This window comes from Lipotes vexillifer, unplaced genomic scaffold (genome assembly GCF_000442215.2).
Source record: "Lipotes vexillifer unplaced genomic scaffold, Lipotes_vexillifer_v1.1 scaffold1306, whole genome shotgun sequence".
Taxonomy (NCBI): domain Eukaryota; kingdom Metazoa; phylum Chordata; class Mammalia; order Artiodactyla; family Lipotidae; genus Lipotes; species Lipotes vexillifer.
In genome coordinates this window covers 1,521,161-1,531,556 of record NW_006786512.1, presented here as the reverse complement: position 1 = coordinate 1,531,556, position 10,396 = coordinate 1,521,161, and positions in this window count along the sequence as shown.

Here is a 10,396-nt window from a genome sequence, read left to right as displayed (position 1 = left end):
AAGCACCTCGGATGTGCTCTGTTTCATGGACTACACTGTTGTGGTCCTATGGGTCAACACATTATGAAGAACCACTTTTAATACTGGTCTTTTTTCAGCCCAGTGGGCATATGTCTGTGAGAGCTGGCAAGAAGGAAAAGCTGAGTGACAGCCTCAAATTCTCCCTTTCTCTCATGACGGTTTTGGTGTTTTTTTTTTTTTTTGCCAGAATATCCTCCTTTCCCTTGGTAAGTGATTACCCTACCTCCAAGCACTCCCCACACATCAGCCCCACAGGTTCCTCAATACTAGGATCTACACAGCTTATGCCAGTAGCTGAGGTCTTCAGCACACTTGCCGGTACTTCTGTCTCCCCACAACTAGTCCCTGAGAGCCAGAATCTTGTTCTTGGTGTCCACAGGTCTGTCTGAGCACTGCCATCTCACTTGACGCCTAGGAGCTCAGTGATTGAATAAACTGTTGATGATTCACAATATCTTTCAAAAGGCTTCTAGTTATTATTATTATAATACAATCAACTTGTTTTTCAACTCCCAACTTTTATGTAGGTATAAGGACTAGAGCAGTTTATACATGCTCTTGGGATGTCCTTGAAAATATCGCACAACATATATATTTTCTCTAACTGGGATGGATTTAGCTTACAAACATACGCTTGTTATCCCCATTGTCGTGATATATGCATAATTGCTCTCCCCCGAGAATACTTAATCACAGCGGGTGAGGCTTTAAATAATATTACTTAATATATTAGGAATCTGACATCCATCAAAATAACGTGGCACTGCCTTATTTATGAGGTCCTATTCAACTGCTATAGAAATGATACCAAGTATCAACAAAAAGGATATATTTGACTTTTCATAGAACTCTCCTCGAAACAGAAGCCTGATTTTACTCAGTATATATTATGTCTGGTATTAGATTGATAACATTTTATCAGCAGCACATACACTAGGAATCTAAGTTAAAAGATTAGACACACATTATAGCTTGAGAAATACATATAGTGTTTGAATTCCCTTTATCTCATCAGTTAGATTGAAGAGTCTTTTTATTCGCCTTAATGAAGTTCTCTGGAATGTAGTTAAGTCAATGTTTTTTTCTAGAACATTACACAATACGGACAGTATCCTAAATATATTGTTTAAAATAAGACCCGAATGCTTTCTCCACTCACTTGGATGTGATATAGACAATATAGAAAAATTTGCTCTTGGATGTGGTATAGTTTATATGATTAAATGCTTTATTCATACTTATATGTCAACCTATTAGTGTGCTGTTAATTCACATGTTACTATGATGTATTTTATCCCCATTCGCACATTCATCACAGGTGGATGTGAAACTTAGACAAAGGTGTATGTTCTCATTAATGATGAGCAGCCTATTCATCTTACTAGAATGTAATTAATGTTAGTTACAAACCTTAATTTTTCACTGTTTGTCACGACACATATTTAGCATTTCTCCTGTCCTTTATCAACCGGCTCCCTCGTATCACACAGCCAGTTCAAAACGACATATATTTAACCAAATCTGGTGCTTCATTTTTCAAGTATTTTATGCATGTTTGTTTCTTAATGTTGGTGGTAGTTCCCACACGGAGAGACTTCATGTTGGCTGTAGTAACTGCAAAAACAATATTACAGGGACTGTTTGATCCATCCTATTTTTTAATGTATAAGATCAATGCCATTCACTTGCTGAATTAAATGTTTAAACTTATGAAAGAGATTTTCTTATATTCTTCACTACAGCATCAACTGAATAGAATTGTTTGTTAGGTTTTGGCAAAAAAAAGAGCATTTTTTAAAAACACACGCATTAAATCAAAACTACAATGAGGTATCACCTCACACCGGTTAGAATGAGCATCATCAAAACATCTACAAACAACAAATGCTGGAGAGGGTGTGGAGAAAAGGGAACCCTCTTGCACTGTTGGTGGGAATGTAAATTGATACAGCCACTATGGAGAACAGTATGGAGGTTCCTTAAAAAACTAAAAATGGAACTACCATACAACCCAGCAATCCCACTACTGGGCATATACCCTGAGAAAACCATAATTCAAAAAGAGTCACGTATCACAATGTTCACTGCAGCACTATTTACAACAGCCAGGTCATGGAAGAAACCTAAGTGTCCATCGACAGATGAATGGATACAGAAGATGTGGCACATATATATAATGGAATATTACTCAGCCATAAAAAGAAACAAAATTGAGTTATTTGTAGTGAGGTGGATGGACCTAGAGTGTGTCATACAGAGTGAAGTAAGTCAGAAAGAGAAAAACAAACACCGTATGCTAACACATATATATGGAATCTTAAAAAAAAAAAAAAAAAAAGGTCATGAAGAACCTAGGGGCAGGATGGGAGTAAAGATGCAGACCTACTAGAGAATGGACTTGAGGATATGGGGAGGGGGAAGGGTAAATTGGGACTAAGTGAGAGAGTGGCATGGACATATATACACTACCAAACGTAAAATAGATAGCTAGTGGGAAGCAGCCACATAGCACAGGGAGGTCAGCTCAGTGCTTTGTGACCACCTAGAGGGGTGGGATAGGGAGTGGGGAGGGAGGGAGACGCAAGAAGGAAGAGATATGGGGATATATGTATATGTGTAGCTGATTCACCTTGTTATAAAGCGGAAACTAACACACCATTGTAAAGCAATTATACTCCAATAAAGATGTTAAAAAAAATACGCATTTATAACTAAACACAAAAATACCTATGTATATCTACCGTTCTCTCCACCAGACCCTGTAAAACGTGCTACGTATATGACAACTCATTTAATCCTCATAACCATCCCTATGGGGTAGGTACTGTTAGTATTCCTGTTTCACAGCTTGAGGAAACGGAAAGACAGAGAGGTTAAGTAACTTGCCCTAAACCACACAGTTGGCGGGTGATGGCTCAGGGATCCAAGCCCAGGCAGCTTAGCTTGTGCACTTACTCTTGCTGTGCTGCCGTTCATCTTCGTGGTTCCTGAGGAACTTCATTTAATGATAGTACACTGAATATGCATGATGTCTAAGCTAAGGCTCTGAATTTTATTATATTTAAAGATCACTTTTGTCATTTTGCTTTAATATCACTCTAATGACATAAATGTGGGGCTTCCCTGGTGGCGCAGTGGTTGAGAGTCCGCCTGCCGATGCAGGGGACGTGGGTTCGTGCCCCGGTCCGGGAGGATCCCACATGCTGCGGAGCGGCTGGGCCCGTGAGCTGCGGCCGCTGGGCCTGCGCGTCCAGGGCCTGCGCTCCGCAACGGGAGAGGCCACAACAGTGAGAGGCCCGCGTACCGCAAAAAAAAGTAAATAAATAAATAATGACGTAAATGTGCTGAGTGAAATATCTATACACTATTTGTAAAACAGTAAACTTTAAACTCTTGGAGGTCAGCGAAGGCAATTTGAATAACTCCCCTATATCTAGACAAATACCTGCACACAATAACTGTTCAATGGATATTTTAGCAAATAAATGAATTTTTAAATGTAGGGTTCAAAACACAATGAGAGATAAACTTGGGCTTTATACACATTACAATTTTGAGGCTCTACTAGTCATGTACACCAAAGGTTTTCAGAGGGGGGTCAAGCATTTGGTTGTGACTCCTCCACTCCAAATATCCAACTTTAAAATTCAGTCAAGCATTTGTATGTGTCTCGGAATCTAGTTATTTGGTATTGAAATAGGTCTATTTCTTAATCCACAATTTAGGTTTTCCAAAACTGTAACTGTCTTTACTTTTCTATAACTAAACTATATTTCTTTCTCCAAAGAAACTCAAACCTTCATTTTGCTCTCTAATGGAAAATGTTTCCAAATTTATAATTAAATCAGGGTTTGCCTAATTGATTCAGGGTAAATCGGGTCCATTTAGGATCTCACTTTCTCCCAGAGGAGGCTTGTCATCTCTGTTCCCAGGAGTACGTAGCATCATGGCATCCAGGGGAGGCATCTGGTCCTCAACCTGCATCTGCCCACCTTACCTCGGCATCTTCAGAAATGGATGTATCCTACCTGGTTCCCAGTTATCTTCATCTCCACGTGCTGGTATCTCCCAGTGTGGTGATACTCCTACCGGGTCTCCAGCCACACAGCCCACATCTTTGGCTGGCCTCTCCTCACACCAGCTACAGGGGACCCCCCAGGCCAGCCCACTCTTGTCATCACGCCCACACCACGGTGGGCCATGCAGGGAAGCATTGCACCACTCCAGTGTCCGCTCAGGCCCCGTTACCCACATGCTCCACAGTAGTAAAAGTGTAACCCTGGTCCGTGGGGCTCCACGGGCAGCTCTGTGCTGCTCCCCATGGGGCCCAGAGAGCAGAAGGGAGCAGCGTTCCTCTGCTCTCAGACCCGTCATCTATCTGAGGGCCTGTCACACGCGTGGCATGTGCACACACACTCACACACACTTCCATGTATTCTCTCAAACATTTCCCGTTTCATACCCTGACCTTGGCTTAGGTCTTGTGGCTAAGATTTTGAGCCTCACCACCCCTCCCCTGCGGTCTAAGAAAGCCCTCCTGTGTAAGGGCCTAAATGGGCGTGAGGAGATGCAGGACGGGGAAATGCCACTCCCCGATACCCCGGTCACAGTACTATGTGGAAAAAGAGGAATCTGCATCAGTAACTGAGTATGTCACCCAGCTCTTTAAACACTTCTCTAATAGCCCTGAAGTTGATTCTTAATCCTTCCTAGTGTTTATTAGCTACTGTATTGATATTCATCCATTCCTTTAAAACAGCTCTCTGCCTTTTCTTCTTTTCTCAATTTATTTTCCAAACAGTTATCCAATGCTGATTTTGTTTGAACATACGGAACTACTATAGACTGGATCAAAACACTGGTTCTCCCTTACCCTGGGGCATGCCTGGCCATATTGGCTGAAAAGCCTTTAAAAATGCCTGAGGACTGGGACTTCCCTGGTGGTCCAGTGATTAAGCCTCCACATTTCCAAAGAGGCAGGTACAGATTCAATCCCTGGTTGTGGAACTAAGATCCCACATGCTGCACCGCACGGCCAAAAAAATAAATAAATAATATAGAACTACCATATGATCCAGCAATCCCACTCCTGGGCATATATCCCCAAAAGATGAAAACTCTAATTTGAAAAGATACATGCACCCCAATGTTCATAGCAGCACTATTTACAAGAGGCAAGACATGGAAAAAACGCAAGGGCCCATCAACAGACAACTGGTTTAAGAAGATGCGGTATATATACAATGGAATGTTAGTCACCCATAAGAAAAGAATGACATATTGCCATTTGCAGCAACATGGATGGACCTAGAGATTATCATACTTAGTAAAATAAGATAGACAGAGAAAGACAAATATCATATGATATCACTTATATGTGGAATCTAAAAAATAATACAAATGAATCTACATGCAGAACAGAAGCAGACTCACAGACATAGAAAACAAACTTATGGTTACCAAAGGTGAAAGGGCGGTGGGGAGGGATAAATTAGGAGTATGGAATTAACAGATTAAAAAATACTACACATAAAATAAATAAGAAACAATGATTTACTGTATAGCACAGGGAACTATATTCGATATCCTGCAATAACCTATAATGAAAAATAGTCTGAAAAAATACATGTATATATTATTTTATATCTATATCTGAATCGCTTTGCTGTACACCTGAAACTAACACAATATTGTAAATCAACTATACTTCAATTAAAAAAAAAAAACCTAAGAAAATTTAAGCGACCTTCTGTATTTTTCCTTAGCTTTAATGCAGATTTGGATGTTGGTCCTGTCATATTGTAAGCATTTTAAATGAGGGGGGGATTTTTAGTAAATATCTTTATGATATAAAATATTTCAAACCAAATTCACATTTAGCTATTCTCTGTGTCTCCATATATCTAGCACCCCCGAATACAGCGAATTCAAGAGCAGTAAGAACATCCTTACACAGGAATAAAGATGACGCGTGCCTGTCTTATCTGCCCACCAGCTACATAACCCCACACACCAATACCACTGCAGGTTCCCATGAGCTCATGAGAAGAATCAAAGACCACCAGAGAAAGTTACAAGCTTTTACAATGTCTGCTTTGTTATATGTGGACTTGACTTTTCCTTTTCCAATTGCGTTCAAAAGAAATTTCTGTTTCACTGGAAAATTATTCACCGCAGATCAATAAAGGCATTTTTGGTGGGTTTTTATTGTTTTGTTTAAAATCTTTATTGGAGTATAATTGCTTTACAACGGTGTGTTAGTTTCTGCTGTGTAACAAAGTGAATCAGCTATATGTAAACATATATCCCCATATCTCCTCCCTCTTGCATCTCTCTCCCACCCTCCCTATCCCACCCTTCTAGGTGGACACAAAGCACCGAGCTGATCTCCCTGTGCTATGTGGCTGCTTCCCACTAGCTATCTATTTTACATTTGGTAGTGTATATATGTCCATGCCACTCTCACTTCGTCCCAGCTTACCCTTCCCCCTCCCCATGTCCTCAAGTCCATTCTCTACGCCTGCGTCTTTATTCCTGTCCTACCCCTAGGTTCTTCAGAACCTTTTTTTTTTTTTTAGATTCCATATATATGTGTTAGCATACGGTGTTTGTTTTTCTCTTTCTGACTTACTTCACTCTGTATGACAGTCTCTAGGACCAAGTCTTGGTGTTTTTATTTTGGAGATGTCATCCTATTCATACCCTGAGAGACTGAAAAGTAGAAAATATTTTCATCTCTGTTTTAAGTAGGGGAGGCACCTATTAGTCGAATCACCTTTCCAACCTCAGGTCAAGAAGATGACAACGTGAAAACATCCATCTCTCTAATACCAGAGCATGTCTTTGAATTTCTCCCTCTTCTGACACACAGAATAAAGTGGTGAGCCAGCCTGTCCCTGCCAATCTGCAAACCAGCCCAAGGTGTGATGCCACCTATTCTTGTTTAATTCACCCCCGACTGGAGGTTAACTGGACGGATGGCGGCAGCCTGAGACTTTGCTTGCAGCAGACCCCAACCTCCGGACAGCAGTGCCCTGAGAGGAAGCGGTGGTCCTTCCTCTGGTTTCCTGCCTTTCCCACTATGAGCATCTGCCACGGTGGTGGTCTGCGAAGGCTGCTGCCTGGCAGATTGAGGGGAATCAATCTCTCTGCATGGAGCTTTAAACCAGTGTGTCTGCTACACACCAAACCCCTTCTTTCCCTGTCCCAGAAGAGGCTTCCCTGTCGGAACGAGGCTCTAAGCTTTGTGTAATCAAAAGCCTTTGATTAAATTGGACCCAGTCCTTCTACTTGCCATGGTATCCTGTGACCTGGGAAAGCAGCGGGGCTACAAAACAACCCAATCTGTTGCTAGGTGGGCTGACAAAGCAGGGCTAAACACACGGTGGTTTTCAAGCTACGTTACATCTCCAAGTTGCAAAGCTAGCTATAAAGCAAGCCAGGAAAGCATACCCAGAGGTGAAAATTTCTCACAGACAGAGGCCACTCTGCCTCTGAGAGGGCTGTTGTCCTTCCCACTGGGAGTTTTTAAGCCACTTAGGGGCAGTGACCATCTGAACAGAAAATTGTTCCTGTTTCTAAATGCTTTTTTTTTAAAGAAAGAAAGGAAAGGAAAGAAAAAGGACCCAGGAAAGATGCTGTTTTTCTGGCATCTAACCCATAAAACACACGTATGGTCACACAAAAAGAGACCAGTTTCTAAGAATTAACTCAAAGAGATACTTGCTTACTCTGCTCTTCACCTGCTGTTCGCTTCATCCTTAGGCTTTGTTTTTTACCTACCAGTGCTATGCATCCTCCCTCAGCCTCTTAGCCCTCAAGATAGGACCCAGGAGAGTTCTCACTCCCACCTTTCTTTACTGGATCCCACATAACAGCCTCCTTGGAGCCAGAATGAGATCTGTGGGCACCTTGGGTAATCATTTGGGACCACTTTAAATAAGTATTCATTAAAGAATCTTCAGCATTCATTTAGTGGAAAAAAAGATGAGCCCTGAACAGGTGAAGAGCTTAAGAGGACACAAGGGACAGCCCCCGAGTAAAGCCACAACCTGGAGTTTAGCTGGCACTCCCCTCCTCAGGTGCACTGCAATTACCATGTATTGTTACTCAAGCACCCTCTCTGCACGGGAGATCTCTCCAAACCTTTCCCCTACCCTAAGGGTGTAGAACAGCAAGAGATTCCTTCTAACTATGTGCATTATTCTCCCAGAAATGTACCTTAAATTCAGCGTTCTCCACCCCCTCACATTTCCATTATGTTTAAAAAGCCCTTATGATCGGGTACCTCCAGGACCCCCTGCCTGGCTCAAGCCTGACTCTAGTTCCCATGATCTATCAGGACTTATCTGAGTACAGTGAGATCTTCCCCAAGGGGTGGATTCCACAGCAAAAAAACTGAGGGGTCCGAACAGCGGCTATTGAAGAGCAGACGCGCAGAGTGAACGAGTATCCGATGCAAGGGGATTAACGGGGTGAGAAGCCACCATCTACACCTGCCCCACTCTGAAGGCTGGGATCAGCCTTGTGGACACGAGAGGGTCCTAAGGTGACCTAGCACTCTCAGGCCCCATCACTGCCTCTGCCACACAGAGAGCCCACTCCCCACCCCCCAAGGTCTGGGTCAGTCCACTCACGTCACTCAGATGAGGCTGCTTTTTGCAACAAATGAAGGACCGACATTTGCTTGAGTTTGAGTTTCATCATTTCTTCAACCCACTGGTGCTAGAGTTCCTTTAAAAAAAAAAAAAAGTGGACATTGAATATCGGTATGTATTATGGAAAGCTGTAAAATCAAGAAGGATAACAGGGTGTTGATACTGACGTGGGGCGTGTCTGAGGGCACATTTGCAGTAAAAATGAGTTTCTCACACGTTCCCGTGTAGGTGGCTGCTCAGCGCCACTAAACACTGGTTAATTCGCTAATATTATTCTGTGAAAAATACTTCTTCCATTCCATTTGTTAATAAATCTATTTTCATTCTCATGGAAATCAGCCCCTTTCAAGTTCATTTAAGAAGAACATTTCATAACTTTCTAGTAGGGGAAGTATTTTTATCTAAATACTTGCAACAACTAAATTGAGAACTTATATCTTTGATCTTTAAAAACATTTTTCTTGTGGCTCTTTGTGGTTAGAAAAGATTGAGAAACTATGAAACATGACACAGAGAATTAAATACAATGGAAATTGATTTCAATAACATTGACTTCGTTGGTATTATTTACTGTGAAGTAATTAAATAGGAGGAATTTATTTTTAACTTTAAAAGTTTATAAGGGTATCATCTGCCTCAGGAGGAGAGAAATTAACATCTGAAATTAATAAATAACATCAGTAAAGGAAAGTGTGATGCAAAATTTTTAATTCTGTGCAACTATTATTGAGTCTTTCTTGGGAAAAATAAACAAATAACAGTCCCCAAAGGTAGATTTTAATAGTGTGAAATGGTTTTGGTGGTATCCTACTGCTCCCACAATGTTATATTTGGGAACCACAGGTACCATGGAATCGTGTCATTTCTACTGTATTTTTCATTCATCTTAAAACCTAACAGAAGAGGCAACATTTGTGTATGCCTGACACCTGAGGTGGTTAGGTCTCTTTTTATCTTTTAAAAAGGGAAGAGGCAGTATTCTCCACCCCATCCCCACGGATTTCTAATGTACTTTTGATGTATAGCAGTAATTCATTTCATGATTACATTTGTGCTCATTTTGTATCTACTCAAAGTAGATCAGAAAGGAAAAAGAAACAAGACCCTACATTCAGCAAGATGCTGTGCACAATGGCAGCCTGCAGTAGCTGAGGTAAGAGGACATGCAGGAAGCTGAACCCAGGTTAGAACCAAGCCTTGGTGGAGTCTGAACAGAGATCACTTCCAGAATGCCTTGGCATCAGTCAACCTGGCTTCTAGACATACTTGTACATAATAATGAGAAAATGTTAATAACGATTATTTTCAGTAGCATAGTACAGCTAAGCCCTCAAAAAGAGGAAGTTTTCATTGGTAAGGCATTTCATTTAAACATTGAAATCTGGTGTAATGTGAAGTATGAAATAAGTTTTGAAAGGAAGCTGATGATTAAGAAGAAATGCAGTGGGCATTTAATAAGTGGAGGAACCGCAAGATAATTAACTGGCATGCATAAAGATTCATGCTTCAAACCAAAATTTTAATTTTGCACATAAATGTGCCTGATGTAGGCAGCATTTAATCACCTAGCTGACAGGAGTAACTACTTTCATTTAACCTTGACTGAAGATCATGAATTCTAACAGGTTTAATTGGATACATCATTTAACAGAATGAACAGAGCAAATTTTTCTCAATTCATAGGTTCTGATTGACATGCACCAGCAATGGCGTTGCAC